Source organism: Crotalus tigris, unplaced genomic scaffold, assembly GCF_016545835.1.
Source record: "Crotalus tigris isolate CLP2741 ecotype Arizona unplaced genomic scaffold, ASM1654583v1 scf7180000019298.7629538967:1458412, whole genome shotgun sequence".
NCBI classification, from domain to species: domain Eukaryota; kingdom Metazoa; phylum Chordata; class Lepidosauria; order Squamata; family Viperidae; genus Crotalus; species Crotalus tigris.
The window spans coordinates 1,250,843-1,272,764 of NW_024097474.1; positions in this window are offsets into that span (position 1 = coordinate 1,250,843).

The following is a 21,922-nucleotide window of genomic DNA, read 5'->3' on the forward strand; positions in this document are numbered from 1 at the left end:
GACCTGATCGCCCTCCTTTACAAACACATTGTCATGGTTCCGACAGATGAAACTCTTCAAAGAACTTTGAGGCATTGTTTACCTTAAAGAATCTTTATTTGAGAAGCATAGCATCGGTACTAACATAATCGAAGCCAAAAACTAAATTCCCCTCTCCTGAGCCATTCTCCAATTAGTTTGAAATGCAGGCTTTCCCTCCAGACCTCCAGCCCGCCAATTCTTATCATCTCTTGTTTCAATAACCTTGGTTCCCACACTAGGTTCAGTATTGTTATGTCTAGCTAGACTCTTATGCATGTTCCTCCCCCAGCATCATCTAACTCTAAGAGTAAAACATAAGAAGAAAATGGTTGCATCTCCATCTGTTGTCAAAGCAAAAACATCCAATGTTAGCAGTGTTGACACACATTCTATTTGGATTTTGCCGCGCAGTCAGCCAGATGTTCACACTGGAATTTGGCCTTTTAATCCGCCTATCAAGTCCTTCCTGGGGACCTGGGATAGGCAGATGTTTAATGGTGTTTCAGCTATTGTCTCTGGATGTCAGATCTCCCAAGTAAAGCTGCCTTCTGCAATTGTCTGATGGGGATTTTGCAAATGGTGCTCCGGTTGTTTTGGGGATTGCACCAAAGATACCTTTAACCATTGATGCTTCCTTTGCTTTCTTTTGTCATTCTTGTTCTGTTGGCAGGTCTGTCTATTTTGTGATCTTCTCCAGTTATTCCCAAAGATGCTTTTTCAGGAGGCAGCTGGACTTTCTTGTTTTTCCTTGAAGACGTTTCGCTTCTCATCCCAGAAGCTTCTTCAGCTCTGACTGAATTGGTGGGGAATGGAAGATTTATACTCCTTGCAGACAGCTGGTCATTTGCCTTCTTTTAGAGTCATTGAGGCCACCTGGAGGTTCACCTATGTCCTCAGGGTCACCTGAGCGGTGCAAATGGGTGTGGAGCCTTCTTGGAACTGCTGAAAGGACTGTGTTGTAGACTGGCGATAGATGATGTCGTATCCCTCCCACTCTGTTGAAGGAGGGCTGTTCAATTTTGACCCAGATGGCCTCTTTGACCCCCTATGTTGGGCCCTGTGTTTGTGAAGTAGTTTTGTTTCCCCTATCCAGACTTCTGCAAGACTCAGTTGCAAAAATCATGAGATTATCTATAAGGTGCGGGTGGGATCCAAGTCAGTAACAGGATGCATTTTTAAAGTTTAATCTTCTTTATTCCTTTCTGGCTCTTTTCTGTGTTTAGCAATAGCCCTTTTCATGTTTCAGCACTTAAACAAAAGCAGTCAGAAAGCATCCTTCTTACTAGAAATGCAAATGAAGACCAACAATATCTTTTTCTTCCCTCTTTTATGAAAAATAAAGACATTTTTGGAATTTCAGCTGAGCTAGGAATCTTGAGTTTGATGTTTTTAACGGTAGCAAACTCCAAAAAGCAAGCTGCGTATTGAGTACAGTATATTTGCACAGCGTTGTAACATCACCAATGCAGCTAAAATTCAGATACACCAAAAATACCTTCTTTGAATTTATCTGATGTTTATATTGTCTGATAAATAACAGCTGTACAGCCAATTACTAGAATGAAAAAAAACCCTCTTTTGTTATATTTACTGACTTTTAAGAACCTGATTCATATACATTCATGGGTCTTGAAATAGTAAGGAAAAATTGCTTCAAGGAATATACAAGGGGTAGATGTCCCAAAAAAGAATAGAATTAGGCCTCACAATTGCACTGACATACGAAATAGTAGCTATTTGCATGGAGTTTACTTTTAGTAAATTGCAGTTCAACTATACATTTGGCAGTAATTATAAATCTGCATTCAATTCTTTATAAAATGGTTATACTTATGTACTTCTGTTTAGTTTACATTTAATTTCACAAATCATGTTTTTTTCAAGGAATATTTTCCAGGTTTAATCAAGCAAAATTTAATGATAGATAGATAGATAGATAGATAGATAGATAGATAGATAGATAGATAGATAGATAGATAGATAGATAGATAGATAGGTCTTTGGTTATTCAGGTTTTCTTCTGCGTCAAATTGGAAGTGTCTTGGCGGCGTTTTGACGAAGTCTCATTCGTCATCTTCTGGCTGGTGTTTTCAGCTTCGTGCTTCTAGGAGCAAATTGCCTGTGTGTGTGTGTGTGTGTGTGTGTGTGTGTGTGTGTGTTTATGTTTATGTAAAAAGTTAAAAAACGTATTGAGAAACAAAGAGAAAAAAATCCAAAAAAAATAGGAAAATGGAAACAAAAATGTAAAAAGGTAACACCAAGCTAAATTTAGGAACTTAAAATCTCAAAGTGAAATACCTGCATAGATTACATTTGTCTATCTAGCTATCCAACTAAATCGTCATTAAAAGGTTTTCAATTGGTCTTTTGAAATTATTCAACTTTCTTCAGTTCTTCAATATTGGGCTTAAGTTTTTAAACAAGGAATTGGACGTCCACGTCAATCAGTTCTATTTAGGTTTAAAAATTTACTTTGTGGTCATCAAGTCCCCTTGATTTTTCGACAATGTCTCATGAAGAAGAACTGGAAGAACTGAGTGGAAATCACAATTCAATCAATGTAATGCTGTTAATCCAGAATACATTTTTTAAAATACTGTAATTAGCAAGGGCAGAATAGTCTGCTTTAAAAAAGTAAAAGCAATGCTTGCGTGCTTGTAGATTTGCAATGGAAGGAATACAGCTAGGAATACTCTTGCTTTAACTAGCCTGCTTTTTTTTGTATTTATATCAATATCTCTGCTTTTCCAGATCTTATTTACATTAATTAACCGTTGCAATGTGGCCTAAGGTTATCCTGCTTCTTGCCCTCTTTATGAAGTGCTTATTTCTTTAGAACAGTTTTCCAGATCTGCAACGTCTCCTGAATATCAAACTTATTGTCACATCCCAAAGTTGAAATTTCTGCTCCTTCTTTTCATAAATACTTTTCTTTTAATATCTTTAATATAGATATCTCTCTCTCTCTCTCTCTCTCTCTCTCTCTCTCTCTCTCTCTCTCTCTCTCTCTCTCCATTTCTCTCTCTCTCCAGTGTCCATCTCTGTTTGTCTGTCTGTGTCTGTTTATCTCTCTCTCTCTTTCTCTCTCTCTCTCTCTCTGTGTGTGTGTGTGTGTGTGTATATTAATACTAAAAATAAAAGAATGATTCCTGGGTGTATGCATATTAGGAAATAAAACGTGAGCACCAGGAAGAGTTAAAACATTAAAAGTTTTATAAAACGTTAAAAGTTTAAATATAAAACATTTAAAAGTTTTTTAAAAAGCAGACCTAGCTTTCGTTGGCTCCTGCCAACATCATCAGGGTGCAAATGAATCAATGGGAAAGACATTTATAAACAAGCCAGCGCCTGGGCTGGACCGCGTAACAGGTCCCAACCGGCCAATCGCTGCACCTGTGTCAATTGCTACACAATTATTCAGTCTGTCCTCATTCCCCCCATCTACATGCGTACTAGCTTTCATTTTCCCACCTCTCTGCATCTGTGACTCAAGAGGGCATACGGTCTTTCTACAATCCACCTTCCTCTCCCATTTTATTTCCTAATATATATATATATATATATATATATATATATATATATATATATATATATATGTAGGTCTTTGGTTGTTCGGGTTTTCTCCCACGTAAAATTGGAAGTGTCTTGGCGACGTTTCGACGAAGTCCCATTCGTCATCTTCAGGCTGGTGCTTTCAGCTTCGTGCCTCAAGCAGCAATGTGTGGTCTTAGCTGTTTCTTCCTTTTAACTGCCAGTGGGGGTATGAACTGATTGGGTGGGAGCTTGGCTGTGTTCTGATTGGGTGGAGGTGTGTTCTGATTGGTTAGGGGCGTGGCTGTGCTCTGATTGGCTGGGGGGTTGGCTGTGCTCTGATTGGCTGGGGGGTTGGCTGTGCTCTGATTGGCTGGGGGAGTGTTCTGTTTGGTTGTGCTCAGGTTAGTCTGAGTTGCAGAGGGATTCAAGATTTTGGGCTGCCCTGCCATTCCTTGGCTTCGCGTTCGTGGTCGTGCTTCCTCTTCATGGAGGGTGTCAGTTTGCTTCATGTATGGATTGGGGGGGTTTAAAGTGGCTAATGATGCAGCTGTGGTCTGGCTTCTGGTTTGTGGTCGTGCCTCATAGTCCGTGTGGCTTTGGGTTTGTTTTTTGCGTGGATGTTTGGTGGTGACCTCCTGTGTGGTTTTTGTGAGTGTGGGTCTGGTATCATTTTTTGTGTTAGGGAGTCGTTTGTCAATAAGGGCGGGTTTCCAAATGACTGGTAGGCGGGAGGTATCATCTCGCTTGTTCATGCTGTGTGGGCGTTTTTCTATCTCGATGGCTTCTCTGATTATTCTGTTATTAAAATGTTCACTTTTGGCAATGGTTCTGGTATTTTTAAAGTCAATTTCATGTCCTGTAGCTTAAGGTGTTGGACCAGGGAAGATGTTGGTTCCTCTTTTTTGATTGAGTTCTTATGTTCTTCAATGCGTGCACTTATTCTTCTGTTGGTTTGTCCGATGTATGTGGTGGGACAAGTGGTGCATGGGATTTCGTATACTCCTTGATTTTCTAATTCAATTTTATCTTTGGGGTTTCTAAGGATGGTGGATATTTTTCTGTTTGTGCAGAATGCTGTTTTGATGTTGTGTTTATGGAGGATCTTACTGATTCTGTCTGTGATGCCTTTTATGTATGGGAGGATGGCTTTGCCGTTTTCTTGTTCTTTGTCTTGGATTTTAGTGGGGGTTTCTTTTTGGATTAGGTTTCTAATCTTATTTCTATGGAATCCATTGGATGTTAGTACATTGGTGAGAGTGTGTAGTTCGGGCTTTAGGTGTTGTTCGTCAGCTAAGCGTTTTGTTCTGGAGATGAGTGTCTTGGCTACAGAGTTGATCTGTGCTGGGTGGTGGTGTGAGAGAGCGTGCAGATAGCGGTTTGTGTGTGTTTTCTTCTGGTAGATGGTGTGTCCTAGGGAGCCATTGGATTTCTTGTAGACTAAGACATCCAGGAAGGGAAGTTGGTTGTTAGCTTCTGTTTCCATGGTGAACTGTATTTTGGGGTGTAGGCTGTTGAGGTGTGTGAGGAAGTTGTCCAGTTTTTCTTTCCCATGTGGCCAGATTATGAAGGTGTCGTCTACGTATCTGAGCCAGAGTTTGGGTTTGTGATCCGATTTTTCTAGAGCTTGGGTTTCAAAGTGTTCCATGTAGAGGTTGGCAATGACAGGTGAGAGGGGTGATCCCATGGGTGCTCCTTCTGTTTGTTTGTATTTTTGTCCATTATAGATGAAGTATGTGTTGGATAGGCAGTGGTTGGTCAGATCTAAGATGTGTTTGGGGGGGTTATATTTGTTTTGGATAGCTGTCAAGGCTTCTTTGATAGGCACTTGTGTGAAGAGGGATATGACATCGAAGCTCACTAGTAGGTCGCTGGGCTGTAAGTTTTGTTTCTTTATGATCTCTATAAACTGGAATGAGTTTTTTACATGTGAGGTAATGGATTCTGCATAGGGCTGTAGTTGTTTGGCGAGAAATTTGGCTAGGTTTTGTAGAGGTGAGCCTATGGAGCTGACTATAGGTCTGAGTGGGGTTCCTTCCTTGTGTATCTTGGGGAGACCATAGAGTTTGGGGCATCTGGATGATTTCTCTCTGGGAATGATTCTTTGCTGGATCTCTTCGCTAATGGGGGAGGCTTTTATTTTGGATCTGGTGGTTTTTTCCAGGTAGGTGGTGGGATCTGTATTTAGGGGTTTGTATGTGGAGTCTTGGAGTAGGTTGGTTAATTTGGTTTGGTAGTCAGATGTGTTCATAACCACCGTGGCGTTGCCCTTGTCTGCTGGTAGGATTATTATGCTGGTGTCTTCTTTAAGGTTACGTAGTGCTGTCTGTTCCTCTTTGGGTAAGTTGCTTTTGGGTGGCTTGCTGGTGCAGAGGATGTTGGTGATTTCGAGTCTGATTCTGTTGGCGTCGTCGGGGTTGATTTTAGTCAGGCTGGTTTCAACTCCACATATAATGGTTTCAGTGGGGATGTGTTTGGGAGCGACTGCAAAGTTGAATCCTTTGGAAAGGACATTGGTTTCGGCTTTGGTGAGGATCCTATCTGAGATGTTATGCACTGTTTGTTTCATGTGTGGCTGTGAGGGAGGAGGGGTTTGTTTCTGGCGTTCTTGTAGTCTTCGGAGTTTGTTGGTGTGTGTATCTGTCTTGAGGGTGGTCTGTGTTTCTGCTCTCCAGACGGCGAGTTGTTTGGATTTGTCCCAAAGTGCGGGGTGGATCTTGTTGCTGAGTTTGAGGTGGAGTGTGAGGAGATCTTTGTTAATTCGGTCTAGGAGGAATCTTTTTGTGTGAAACTCCTGTGGCAATTAAGGCAGTCCTTAATCGGCTGATATTCACCACCACGCTTTGCTCCAGCTGTTTTGTGATGATAGCTGACTTTTGATGTATTGTACAAGTATGTAGATCATTGCTAATTTTATCTTCCCGTGATTTGTTAGTCTGTTGGCAGCTGTAAAAATAAAATTAAAAAAAAAAAGTTGATAGCTCCAACGCACTGCTTGTAGACTTTTCCCTTCAACAATTCCACCTGTTGTTACTCCTGCTTGTGTTGATAGGTTTAATAGATATCAAAAGTATAGCAAGTATTAAGAACATAGTTGGAGCCTGTAAGGTCAGCAACATAATTTACACGCGGGAAGGGTAGGGAAGAACAGGAAAAAAAAAATCATGCTTGCTTTTCTGTCCATGAACAAATGCTTTCCCTTGAAATAGATTCTGAACTCTGGACATGTACTGTTGAAATATGCATCTTGATTGCCATTAATTTCCTGAACCTTCCCCAAACCACTTCGATGCAGCTTTTAAATAAGGGCCCTCTAACCCAAATTTATATGTTAAATAGGAATGGAATTCTGTCTTCGGTGTAGAGCATAAATACATCAAGTGAAGAGAATCTTTGACGCTTGGGCTCCAATCGGGAATCCTTGGCGCTCTCTGGGCTTCAGACATTTCATTGCCCAACTAGGTAACATCGTCAGGGCTCTGATATTGCCTAATTGGGTAATGAAATGCCTGCAAGCCAAAGGCCAAGCTCAGAGTGTGACAAGGACTCCAGATAAATGCATCAGCCTTAAATAACTTTTTAACACACTTTCCAGAAATAACAGGCAACGTGAATCTCACTGAGCCAACCACAAGTATTTAGTACCCCCCCAAAATTGGAATATTTTGGTTTATAAAGCATGTATTAATTTCACTGAGCCAGCCACAAGTGTTTAGTACCCCCAAAAGTGGAATATTTTGATTTATAAAGCATGCATTAATCTCACTGAGGCAGCCACAAGTATTTAGCACCCCCCAAAAGTGGAATATTTTGATTTATAAAGCATGCATTAATCTCACTGAGCCAGCCACAAGTATTTGGTACCCCCCAAAAGTGGAATATTTTGCTTTATAAGCCAGCCATTTGTCTGAAATGGTCTAGGGTTTCCTGCTTGAGTAGGGGGTTCGACTAGAAGACTTTCAAGAGCCCTTCCAGCTCTGTTATTCTGAATCCCAACCTACGCATGAAGCTTGCTGGTGTGACCTGAGCTACTTTCTCTTAGCCCTGGAAGAAAAAAGAAGAGAATAGCAAATCGCATCTGAAAGCTTGCCAAGAAAACTCTAGTGACTTGTCCCTGCAATCACCAGGAAGTCAGCATTGACCTGAAGGCCCAAACAGATAAAACAGTTTATCCTGGCCTGTGAACGAAATAGAGATTTGTCTGCTTGCTTGATATCCTGTCTCCCCCAAAAATAAGAAACAGAACATGAGCGTTACTTTGTTCCTTCTTCCATGCCTGTTTTCTTCCCTATACAACTCTCTTAACTCTTTTTTTATATATACCCTTTCCAGTCACACACTCTGTTCTTCTTTATCTTCTCTTCTGCTCCCCTACTCTGATTCTTTTATTGCCACTTTCTCTCCCAACTGGGTGGTCTTCAAGCACGGGGCGCCCCTATTTCAGTTGTTTTTACCTAGCTGATCTCAATTCCTCACAAACTCTTCTAGATGGCTGGTCCACCTAGAAGATGGAGAAGATGGTCACTGCTCATTCCTACCGCTCTGCCTTTCCTCCTGTCCCACCACCCATCTGATTTTACGAAGTTATGGAATAAGTAAATCCATAAAGACATTTCAGACCCCTTAGGAACTCTCTTAGAAGTGCTTTTTCAGGGTCTGTCTTTTTTCCCCACCTTTAAATGAGGTGTGTAAACCGGTGTCGCTATAGCTAGCGGGGCTTCTGAGCGCTGTGAAATTTATGCAGTGAATACAGTCCAGTTTTTCAGAAGTTGAACGGATGTTTTACACATCTGGCTGACAGGAGGATACTTTTATCTGTCCTTCTGAGGTGGGGTGGGGAATGGAGGTGAAGGGAAGGGGGCAAGCCAGGAGCATTTAAACCCGTTGTTTTATAGTTCCTTATCTCTTCAGACATTCCTTCACAGATGGCTCCCCTGATGGTGTTTGTTGTGTCCCCTCTGCATTTGCTGACTTAATCACAAAGGATGACTTTTGACCCACAATTACTTACCTACTTTCCTACCTTCTGTGGTGGTCTCTGGATCCAACTTTCTACCTTTGGAATAACAGAGGAAGCAGCAAAGAAAGAATGGAATGGAATATTATAATTATGTCTATTTCCCATGGATACATCTCTCTCTCTTTCTCTCTTTTTTTCTTTCTTTCTTTCTTTCTCTCTCTCTCTCTCTCTCTCTCTCTCTCTCTCTCTCTCTCTCTCTTTCTCTATCTTTTCCTCTCTTTTTTTCTTTCTTTCTTTTTTCTTTCTTTCTCTCTTTTTCTCTCTCTTTTCTCTTTCTCTTTCTCTCTTTCACTTTCTGTTTCTCTCTCTCTCTCTCTCTCTCTATCTATCTATCTCACTCTTTTCCTCTCTTTCTCTCTTTCTCTTTCTCTTTCTCTTTTTCTCTTTCTTTCTCTTTTTTCTTTCTTTCTCTCTTTTTCTCTTTCTCTTTCTCTTTCTCTCTTTTTCTCTTTCTGTTTCTCTTTTCTCTTTCTCTTTCTCTCTTTCACTTTCTGTTTCTCTCTCTCTTTCTCTTTCTCTCTTTTCTCTTTCTTTCTCTTTTTTCTTTCTTTCTCTCTCTTTCTCTTTCTCTCTTTCACTTTCTGTTTCTCTCTCTCTCTTTCTCTTTCTTTCTCTATCTCACTCTTTTCCTCTCTCTTTCTCTCTTTCTCTTTCTCTTTCTCTTTTTCTCTTTCTTTTTCTTTTTTCTTTCTTTCTCTCTCTTTCTCTTTCTCTTTCTCTTTTCTCTTTCTCTTTCTCTTTCACTTTCTGTCTCTCTCTCTCTCTCTCTCTCTCTCTCTCTCTCTCTCTCTCTCTCTCTCTCTCTGTGTGTGTGTGAGTGTGTATCTCAGTGCTAAGGATTATGCAGAAATGCTCTTTCTGGAGACACTTTCCTCTTTGAAGCATCTACCCACACAGGTTAATCTCCCCATGCCGGCAAGGATTATAGCTAAAGATGGTCTCTTAGAAATTTCATGGATATAGTCCTATTTCTTGGTAGTAACAGAGCTGTTATACTTTAATCATCTTTGCTTTTCTCTGCACTCTTTCTAGAGCAGGGGTCTTCAAACTTGCCCCTTTTATGACTTGTGGACTTCAACTCCCAGAATTCCTCAGCCAGGCACGCGTCATAAAAGGGCCAAGTTTGAAGACCCCTGTTCTAGAGTCTCAACATCTTTTTTAGATTGTGGCGACTTCTACTTGCTGAGGTGATTTTTATGGACATCCTGAAAATGCGCGAAGCAACTCCTGCAGAATATGATTTGTCCCTGCCTTGATGTAGTAAATTAACTGAAAATAAAATTGGTTTAGCAGAACAGATGTTTCTGCGTCAACCCCATATGCACCCTTCACCATCCAAATGAAGAAATATATTCAGGGGCGTTCCCATTGGTGCTAAATTTCGTCCAGCGGGCATTGTGCTTTAACAATAAACCTATCTACTTTCCTAAGCAATGGTTTCAACTGGTAGTAAGTCACTACTTGAATATCCAGCATCACGGGATTCTTGCTATCACTCGGTAGGTAGGTTCTAAAACAGCATACATGCATTAAATGCGCACGCATCAGTGAAACTACATTGATTAGAAAGACAGATTTACTTACATAAATACATTTAACATAGCTGTATTTCTCCCCTTTGTTGGAATATCTTGAGGTTACAAAAATGATTTAGATAAAGGGACAGAAGGGATGCTTATCAAATCTTCAGACAACTTTTCTGAAATCAAACTCAGTGTTCACAAGTATCTTATCAATCAATCAGAATAGAGCTGGAAGGGACCTTGGAGGTCTTCTAGTCCAACCCCCTGCTCAGGCAGGAAACCTTATACCATTTCAGACAAATGGTGGTCCAATCTCTTCTTAAAAACTTCCAGTGTTGGAGCATCCACAACTTCCGGAGGCAGGTTGTTCCACTGGTTAATTGTCCTCACTGTTAGGAAGCTTCTCCTGAGTTCCAGATTGCTTCTCTCCTTGGTTAGATTCCATCTTCTCTTCAGCTTAAACCTTGGACCTTATCCAACTATATTTAGGCTTATGGCAATAAGTGTAAAACTCTGCGTTTAGGGAGAAAACGAACACACAAGTAGAAGACAGGCCGTACCTAGGTTGGTAGTACAACTTGTGAGAATTTTCTAGCTGTAACAGGAACCAGACATGATGGTTGAGTTTCAGCTTGAGGCCTTTAGCTGTTGTGTTGTTGTATCAAAGTTTCGAGAATGTTGCGGTTTCTTTTGCAAACCACAAGGGCCCGAGATAAAAGCCCCCCTGATGTTTATACAATCCCTCTTGACCTCAAGAAGCATCAAGGGTTCACAATTAAAAAAAAAAATTAGCTCCGAAAACTGGATGAGCGGTTACTAATTTATGTGCTAATTTAATCAATCATAAGAGAAAGTGAGCTGAGAGGGTGGAAAAAATGCATCTTTCCATTAAGGACGCATTTATGCTAAATAGAAGGGGAAAGAGGGACAAATTCAGGGCATTGAACGACAACTTGGCAAAGAGATCTCTACACCAACCATAATCCTATCCAGGTCTCTCTCTCTCTCTCTCTCTCTCTCTCTCTCTCTCTCTCTCTCTCTCTCTCTCTCTCTCTCTCTCACACACACACACACACACACACACACACACGGAGCTTCCCATTCATTCCTTTTATCTGCATTGAATTTATCATCACCGGAGCAGCTGGAAAATGGAGGTCAAACTTCATTTTGGCCCGCAACTTGATAAAAACGACCTGCAAAATGGAGTTGACAGATTTGTTATTTTTATGCATTGGAAAATAGCAAAGATCAGGTGCTCTCCTTGATGCGCCCTCCTGGTTTTTTTTGTTTTTCCTCCCCTTTTTTTCTCCCCCCCCACCCCCCCACCCCGTTAAAAATAAAATTCCTTGCAAGTCTGATAGGTTGTATTCAAGTTTGTGGAAGGCTCATGGGGTTTTTTGGGGTTTTTTTTTTTCTTTAAAACAAGATGAATTTTCTTCAGCTGGGTAGTTTTAAATCAGCCTGGTCTGCTAAAAGTCACCTTTGAGCACCTGGGCTTCCCAATTTATCACTAAGTACTGGGCTTATAAAAAAAAAAAAAAAGGAGAGAGAAAGAGAGGAGGGAAAAAAATATCTAATCTTCAAAGATGACAGTTTGGTATGCTGTTGCTTCTGATTTCTCATTCCTCTAATCTTGAAAGGCATCAGTTAATGGGGATTAATGATTCTGAAGGAATTATGTTCTCCCGGGAACTTTCTCTGATAGAAATGGCAAATCCTGTCTCTAAGGGAGCCGAAACCTTAGGGTTAAAAAAACCGTAGCTTCTCTAAAGCTTCCTCCTTCCGTTATGCATTCAAGATGGACAGTGATTAACATTTATATGTTACTTATATGTAAAGGGTGTAGGTCTGTACATATGTTGTACATAGTTGTTTAAATGTGTGTTAGGTATGTGTACGCTTTGAGAGCAAGCAACTAAATGACAAAAGTTACCTGCCTACCTACCTACCTTCCTACCTACATCTATCTATCTATCTATCTATCTATCTATCTATCTATCTATCTATCTATCTATCTATCTATCTATCCCTCTACCTACCTACCTACCTACCTACCTACCTACCTCTATCTATCTATCTATCTATCTATCTATCTATCCACCTACCTACCTACCTATCTATCCTATCTATCCTATCTGTCATCTGTATCTATTTATCTGTCTATCTGTCTGTCTATCTGTCTGTCTGTCTGTCTGTCTGTCTGTCTATCTATCTGTCTATTTCTATCTATCTATCTATCTATCTATCTATCTATCTATCTATCTATCTATCTATCTATCCTATCTGTCATCTATATCTATTTATCTGTCTATCTACCTACCTACCTACCTGTCTACCTATATCTATCTATCTATCTATCTATCTATCTATCTATCTATCTATCTATCTATCTATCTATCTATCATCACTATCCTGTCATCTATATCTATTTGTCTGTCTGTGGCTGCGGTGATAACGGCAGACTGGGCGGGACTAAAAAGTTCAATCAATCAATTCCAACTTTGCGAGATCTTTTTTTTTTCCCATGAGAAGTTGAAATTGATTGATTGAACCTTTTTTTGTTGTTGTTCATGGCAGCGGAGGCCTACAGCGAAAAGGTTTTATAAAACCCAGCTGAAGGCCTAGCACTGGGGCGATGGTGCATGTTCCCACAGAGAGGGCTCTGCGCACCACTTGTGGCATGCGTGCCATAGGTTTGCCACCACGGGTATAGTACCTTACAATACAGTACAGTACAGTACAGTATAGTATAGGCCTATGCATCTCAAAAGGCATCAGGCACAAATATCAACTGAAATAATCACGGGCAGGTAGACATTTCATTGTAAGAAAAGATTGCAACTGCTTTTTACCCTTAGAAAAACACAGGAGGAAGAAGGCCTGGTAAACATATGTGGAGATATACATGGTGTGTAAACCTTCCCCTTCCCCAATTGTAGATGCCAAGAGTTAGCAGGCATAATAGCTATGTAATTAACTCTGATAGTAGAGTGAGTAGACCCGTTCTGGGGGAAGACGAACATGAGGATGCGCTCATATTGTCCTCGTAGGCTTTCCGCTGGCTTCTGATTCTGGCTCATACGATGGCGAATTAAGTGGATCTGAATCTAATGCAGGAAACTTTTCATTTCTCCCAGTGACCATCTGGCCAAACGGACGGGGCGGGGATGGCGGAATAAATGCTATAAGCCAACAGCGTGAACACCACCCATTGGCGAAATTCAGGAGGCTTTTCAACTATTATGGAAATCCAAGGGAATTTGGTATTCTGCTTTTATAACGGAAAGAACCCCCGGAGGGTCATGTTAAAGTTTGATAACATCTTTCATCTTTTCCATTAATTATGTGGCAGAAATTAAAGCTGATCTGGTTCCCCTCGAGTTACATATGTATGGTTTGCGGTGGGGGGGGAGGGCAGGAGGAATACCCGGATTGGCGTGTTTTTTTTTGTCTCACCGCGTGTCATCTTAATGGGTGAGAGCTGCAGAGGCGAAACGTTAAAAAGGTACCCAGAAAATGTAGATGACAGCCGGGAGAAGTAAAAGGCAACCGAGGGAAAATAACCATGGATAAAACGATCAGGCGGGGAAGGAAAGCATGACGAGACCATGATGGCTTGCATAAGTAATCAGAATGGGGTTTGTAGTTTGTAAATTGGTGTTAAAATTCTGATTTGCATGTTTATCAGCCATCTCATTTGGCCAAATAAAGCTGTCCAAGGACACACACACACACACACACACACACACACACACACCAAGGGATGCACACCACCGGTTCAGCAGATATCAACGATGAGTGTGTGGTTGTGATAACGAGAAACTGAGATGGTGCACAAAATGCTGTGCCGTGGGATTTGTGTGGATGAGTATCTAGCATTGAATTGCGTGTAAGGGACTCTTCTCCTCTTCAATTTCTGTGGGTGTTTTTTGTTTTGTTTTTGGCTCATTCCTAAATGATACGAATGCAAAGGTCCTGTTTAGGAAGTCAGATGGTTACCGAGTTATAAAGCAAATGAAATTCAGGACAATTTGGAGCTCTTTAAATGTTTCCGTGGAAGGGAGAAGGGGATGAAAATTTGGTTTTGTTAAAATGTGACACCTTGAGCCAAATCTGCCGTACGTCTGTATTTGGAATGGAATGGAATAGAATAGAATAATAATGGGATGGGATGGGATGGGATAGAATAGAATAGAATAGAATAGAATAGAATAGATATTGGAGAATAGAATAGAATAGAATAGAATAGAATAGAATAGAATAGATATTGGAGAATATAAGAATAGAATAGAATAGGATAGAATAGAATAGAATAGAATAGAATAGAACAGAACAGAAATTAGAATAGAGTAGAACAGAATAGAATAGAATAGATGTTGGAGAATATAAGAATAGAATAGAAGAGAAGAGAAGAGAAAAGAAGAGAAGAGAAGAATAATAGGATGGGATGGGATGGGATGTATTGTTTGAGAAATATATAATTAAAAGAATCAAGGATGGTATTAAGGACTGATAAACATTAGCCAAGGTAGTCGATTTCTGGGATCCTGGACAACAATCTTTGTATCTAGAACATAGAATATCATCAGAGATGGAAGGGACCTTGGAGGCTTTCTAGTCCAGCCTCCTACTCAACAGGAGACCCTATGCTATTTCAGACAGGTGGCTGACCAGTCTCTTCTTAAAAACCTTCAGGATGCAGCACCCACAACTTCTGGAGGCAGGTTGTTCCACTGGTTAATTGTTCTAACTGTCAGGAAGTTTCTCCTTAGTTCTAGGTTGCTTCTCTCCTTGATTAGATTCCATCCGTTGCTTCTTCTCCTGCCTTCAGGCGCTTTGGAGAATAGCTTGACTCCCTCTTCTTTGGGGCAGCCCCTGAGATACTGGAATGCTGCTATCATGTCCCCCCTCGTCCTTCTCTTCATTAAACTAGACATACCCAATTCCCGCAACTGTTCTTTGCGTGTTTTAGCTTCCAGTCCCCTGATCATCTTTGTTGCTCTTCTCTGCACTCTTTCTAGAGTCAACATTTTTTTATATTGTGGCGACCAAAACTGGATGCAATATTCCAAGTGTAGAATATACTGCATATATTGTATATAAAATCAATGAAAACTATTTCCCTGTACAGATTTGCGTGGCAGGTGATATACCTTGCTTCGCTGAAATACAAGTTTGGTATTTTAACGTTCTTTCAAGGGTATAAGATTTTCCCAAGAGAGAAATTCAGCACCTTTTTTGCTGAAAAACAAAGGATGCCCTTCTACATTATATTCAAGTATATTTGTGGGTTACAAAGTAGCCAAGTTGTACTTGAATTTGTACTTCTGCAGGAAACACTTATTGCATTTCCAAATTAACCATCCCTGCAATTAATCTAAACAATTGCTGCAACACATTCAAATTATTGAAAGTAATATTTCTAATTTACATGTCCAAATTAGTTTCAACTTACTTATATTGAAAGATAATAGATTTTTCTCCCCCATATAATTAATGTAGTCTACAAATGTACTGTGGATTAAATTTATCACTGTAAAGATCTTCAGATTCTGATATTTTTGCAGAGGCATAAAAAGGGGTGACTATAATTATTTCATTATGTATGTATAAAAATAGAATGTGGGGGAAACAGCGCAAGCTTTCCTTCACCGATTACTCTTAATGTCTCGCAAATTCCCTGATTTACCATGTTCTCGAAGGAGTAGGTTTTTCTAATTGAAGTATAGCAATTTGCATATTTTAGACCTTGTGAAAAAAATATATTAATTGACGTCTTTTATGTTCTATAGAATTCTATATATTTTAGTAGGGAGATGGCTTAGACCAGGGGTAGTCAACCTTGGCTCTTTTATGACTCGTGGACTTTAACTCCCAGAATTCCTGAGCCAGCATGGCTCAGCTTGGAAACTCTCCCTTTCCCCTCAGCATGGCTGGCTCAGGAATTCTGGGAGTTGGTCCACGAGTCATAAAAGAGCCAAGGTTGACTACCCCTGGCTTAGACAAAGCCCGTATTTACTTTGTGCAAATGATCCCACATTTGCAAACATGGGCGTTATTTTTCTCCTTGTGCAAGGAAGTACAATATGGAAGAAGACTGCAATTAGCAGTGCCCAAAAATATAAAGCTGTAAGAGATATATGGTCCTTTCAGACGTGAAGCAGCCTCATGAAGGGTGTCTGTTTGGTCTTGTTCTGTAACAATTAAAATGGCTCTTTTCTGTTCTTGACATGGATAGACATACATGGGCTGAAACCATGAAACTCAACAATATTGGATGAAAATGCTAAATCAACTTTTTCATGGTCGTTGCTGGATGTTGTTTGAAGGCAGGTCTATGATTCCCTTGATGCAAAACAATGAAATACAGCCTCAGTTTTTTTGTTTTTTGTTTTAAATCTACTTCTTCACCATCAATACACATCAAAATGATCACACACACCACTCCAAATGGACCTGATCTGTATTCTCTGATTCTAGCAGATATTAAAAAAAAAAAATGAAGATCCCAGGGAGTATTTTATCATGAGAAAAATTTCTGCTCTGCAAGTAAGCATATTTTGCACACCAGCTATAAAACATAACATTTAAATAAAAGTTCCTGGTTGTTAAACTTAGTCGCGGAGCGTTGAGATGAGACAGATAGCTATCAGAAATTGCCGCTCTTGAGAAAAAAGGTGTAGCTACTTATCAGTGGGGTGGGTGTCTGTGCCCACACACACACACACACACACACACACACACACACAATTTCATAAATCAGTTGTCTGCTTTATGTTTTTGGCAATGAAAATGTAGTCACCCCATGTGCTCCTGTGGCACTTCAGCATCATCCTTTTCCACTCTATGCTCAAGCTCCTTTCTACGTCTTTCTCTGATTTCTGCCCTTCCTCCATTTTATGGGGAATTTATCTGTCTTCTAAGAGTTTTTTCATTCATTCTCTTTCTGAAAAGCATTTCCACTGCTTTCCATCCTGATCGTTTTTCTTCCTTCTTGACATTAACCAATACGGGTCTGCCGCACGCTCAGAATCTCTCATTTCTCGCTAATTTGTTTAGTTATTAATCAGTCATGATTTTAGATTGATGTTCATCCTTTGCCACTTGTGTTTAAACCATTTTTAAAAAATAATCCATTTTTTTCTTGAAACAATATCATGATTCCCCTTCGTTCTTGTTTGCTTGCTGGTTTATTTATATCCCACCTTTATAACCCAAGGAAGACAACTACACCAAACTCCCTTTTTCAAAAGAAGTTACTCTTTTTTGTAGCTCTTTCCCTAATTGATTGGACCCCTAGTTGTCCCGTTTTCCCTTTCTCTCTTTTCTCCTCCTCCTAAAGCTCTCTCCCTTCTAACACTGATGATGTTACTTAGTTGGATAATAAAATGTCTGCAAGAAAACCACCCAGCTCACCGAGCACCAAGGACCCCATACTCTTCCTCCTCCTCCTCCTCCTCCTCCTCCCCTCCTTCTAATTCTCCTCCTCGTCCTCGTCCTCCTCCTCCTTCCCCTCCAATTCTCCTCCTCCCCCCAATTTGTAATCTAGATACAAACATGTAGCTCGCAAAGAAGAAATGTAACACAGGCCAGTCTGATGGTCCCAAAAACTATCTGATTCTATTCTATTCTATTCTATTCTATTCTATTCTATTCTATTCTATTCTATTCTATTCTATTCTATTCTATTCTATTCTACTCTATTATTAATTCTATTCTGTTCTATTCTATTCCATTCCATTCCATTCCATTCCATTCTCTATTCTATTCTATTCTATTCTATTCTATTCTATTCTATTCTATTCTATTCTATTCTATTCTATTCTATTCTATTCTATTCCATTCCATTCTCTATTCTATTCTATTCTATTCTATTCTCTTCTCTTCTCTTCTACTCTACTCTACTCTACTCTACTCTACTCTACTCTACTCTACTCTACTCTACTCTACTCTACTCTACTCTACTCTACTCTACTCTATTCTATTCTGATTTATGGGAAGGACCCTTCTCTAGATATATCATCTTTTCTGACTTTTCCCAAAGTCCATCTCTGGACCATTTATCAGTCTAGTCCCACTTCAGAAAGTTTCCACATGGAATCTCTTAGGTGATTTGCCAATGTTTTAAATGCAATTTTCCTCCGTTGTTTATTGAAACTGCTACCCGAACACCCTTTTTCAAACCGTGCACCAGCTGCTGAGCTCATTCATTCATCGGGTACCACTTGAGTGCTGGGCTTTGCTTTGGCCACTGGAAAGGTCATTCCTAAATGTGGGCTATAAATGATGAGTCCCACCCCATGGAACTGGCTGGATTGGAGTATCCCCAACTGTGAGCAAGTTTAGGTGAGATCAACCTGTCTGCAAATTCTGATGTGGGAAGTGTTGGTACAGAAGCTATCTCTCTCTGCACGCCAAAAGAACAAATGAGAAACAGAGGCACAAGAAAGCACTAAAACATCTTCCCAGAGGTTTTGGGCAGGCCAAAATATTTGTGGTGCTGTTTGTAATGTATCTAATTAACAAAGTAATTACTATAACTTCCCAGAGTCATGCATATGAGCTGGAATTAAAGGCACGCCCTCAGAAAGTTAAAACAGAGAGAAAAATGGAACACAGCCACACCCAAAAATCATACAACAAAAACCAGGAAAACACACTAAAAACAATAAAGACTATTATCGTTGCAGAGTGCAGTCTTAACACCCTAACAGTATAATCGCTTAGCGGGCTCCGCACCAGAATTGTTGGATTCCCCCAGCAACACGGCAAAACCAAGTCTAAAGCTCCTTCGCGAAGTCTAACAAGGTTGGGACCAATTTAACCTCAGGAGGAACGTCTTCAATGCAATTGAGCCCTTTTGGCGCAGTGGTTAGAAGGCCGCATTGCAGGTGGGCTCTGCCCACTGCCAGCAGTTTGATCCTGACCAGCTCAAGGTTGACTCAGCCTTCCATCCTTCCAAGTTCGGTAAAATGAGGACCCAGATTGTTGGGGGCAAGAGGCTGACTCTGTAAACCGCTGTAAAGCACTGTGAAGCGGTATATACAGTAAGTCTAAGTACAATTGCTATTGCTATTTGGAATCGTAGAATCCTAGGGCTGAATGGGGCCCTGAAGATCTTCTATTCCAACCCCTGCCAAGGCAGGAATCCTCATACCACCCCAGCCCAATGATTGTCCAGTCATCTCCTGAAAACCTCCAATGATGGAGCACCCGCAGCTCCAGGAGGCAAGCCGTTCCACTGGTTAATTGTCCTCACTGTTAGGAAATTCCTCCTTAGTTCTACATCAAATCTCCCTCTGAAGGCTTCCATCCATTGCTTCTTGTCCTGCCCATCAGGTGCTATGGAGAATAAATCAGTGTCCTTTTCTCTGTGAGCCTCCCCCCTTCAAGTATTGGCAGATGCCAATTATGTCCCACCCCCCGAGCCTTCAATTTCCTAGCCAAACATACCTGGTTCCCTTAGCTATTCCTCCTGTGACCCTCATGTTGAATTTCAGCCTTGTAGTGTCTTCCAATGTCTTCAATGCATCTTAGATGGTGCCTCAGAATAGAAAATAGCAAAGACGAAGAAGAACGCCCTGATCCATGTTTACAAAGTCAGTATTGAAGACTTGCCTGGACAATCCTTCTTTACATCCCAAAAGTCACTCAAGTAGTTGTTTGGAAACTTTGTAGGTGTGGGTTTTTTTTTCTCCTTTTAGCATAAGAGTTCCCGCCGAGTTGTAAATGCTGATGCTCAGCTGGTGATTTCCCTTTAGCGGTGAACACGTAGTAAAAGCTTGTCAAGGGGGTTGCTGTAAATAAGATCTTCCATCAACCATTCCTGACAGGCAAGTTCTCCTAATGATCCTCTTTACATCAGCTTTCATGGCTGCTTCAGAATTACTTCCCCAGTAACTGTTTTATATATCTTAGGGGCCTATAGACAGAGGTAGCCTAGTGTTAGCTGATAGTTTGCTGTAGAAATGGGTTCAGGAAGCCTGTGTGAATTTGTGTGTCAGCCAAGGAGTAAATGGCTGTAGTAATTATCTCACACCCTGCAGCTGTGCCAGAAGCTACCCCTTAAGAAGACTCACCTCTTACAGCTTAACTTGAAGTCTTGCTGCAGAAGGATTTAGAATAGCTAGATGGAAGGCCTCATAAACACAACATGGTATTTTGAAGTTGGATCAGAAAGAAGATTCCTTTTTTTTTTCCCCGCTCTCCAAATCCAGGTCTCACTGACTCCATTGAAGGAAATGTTTCTGGAGGAAAACCAAAAATGGGAATAAGCGTAAAATTAAGCACTGGGGCATCTTAGATGGGTACCTCACAATACAAAATAGCAAAGATGAAGAAGAACGCCCTGATCCATGTTTACAAAGTCCTTTATAGTCCCAATGGTGCTTTTTTTCAGGAGGCCACCGGACTTTCTTGTTTTTGCTTTGAAGATGTTTCGCTTCTCATCCCCAGAAACTTCTCCACTTCTGAGTGGATGGTGGGGAATGGAAAGATTTATACTCCTTGCAGACAGCTGGTGATTTGCCTCCTTTTAGAGAGTTGTTGAGACTACTTGGAGGTTTGTCTGTGTCCTCAAGATCACCTGGTTGGTGCAAATGGGTGTAGAAGGTTCTTAGGACTGTGTTCCACACCCATTTGCACCACTCAAGTGACCCTGAGGACACAGACAAACCTCCCAGTGGCCTCAACGACTCTCTAGAAGAAGGCAAATGACCAGCTGTCTGTAAGGAGTATAAATCCTTCCTTTCCCCACCAATTCATTCAGAGCTGAAGAAGCTTCTGGGAGAAGAAGTGAAACGTCTTCAAGGAAAAACAAAGGAAGTCCAGTTGCCTCCTGAAAGAGCTTCTTTGGAACCAACATGACCTGGATCACGGAGAATCTCCATAGATAAAGTCCTTTATAGTTTTGACTTTCCGAGGGGTGATTAGAGTTTACGATAAAGCTGCGTGTTCAGAACAATAAGAGCCATTTGTAGGGTCTCAGAAAAGCTTCTAGAAGAAGGCTTAGGACTTACTCAGTTCCCAAACCCAGTTCCTCCAGGTTCAGCACAAACGTCTGACTAAAAGTTAAAAGTTATCCTGCTTTCGGTTAGATCACAGGGGGCAAGCTCCTTGATCTTCTGTTTTCTTCAAACCAACACCGAGGGGCTTCTTAAATCTCTAATGAAGCAAGAAGGCTCCTGTGGAGGAGAAGAGACTTCAGCTTTCCAAGTCAAACTAAAAAAAGCCGATTTATCTTCTAACACCGCATAGGTTCTGCAACCCGTAAAGAGTCATTCTTCTGGCTTTACCTAATCCCCTTTACCTAAAATATTGTGCATACTCAGGTAGCCCTCAACGGTTGTAGCTGAGCACAGAATTTGTGTTGGGAAATAAGAAATCGGTTAAGTTAGCTTTTGCCCCTGTTTTACAAAGTTTTCTCGCCCCATTTGTGAAGCGAATCACTGCAGCGGTTAAATTAGTAGCCGTGAGTTGTTAAGTGGATCTGGCTCCCCCATTGACTTGGCTTAACTCAAGGACCCAGCAACGGTCGTAGGTATGAACCAGTTGCCAAGCATCCGAAGGTAAATCACGTGACCATGGGGACACAACGGTCGTAACTCTGAAAAACGGTTGCAAGTCACTTTTTTCAGTGCTGTTGTAACTTTGAACAGTCACTAAATGAAGTGTTGTAAATCAAGGACTATCTGTAATCCGGAGGGCACATTTGCACTGTGTCTCTTCTCTTCCTGCTTCTTCTCCTTCTCCTCCTCCTCCTTTTTTCCTCCTTCTCTGTCTCCTCCTCCTCCTTCTCTGTCTCCTCCTTCTCCTTCTCCTTTTT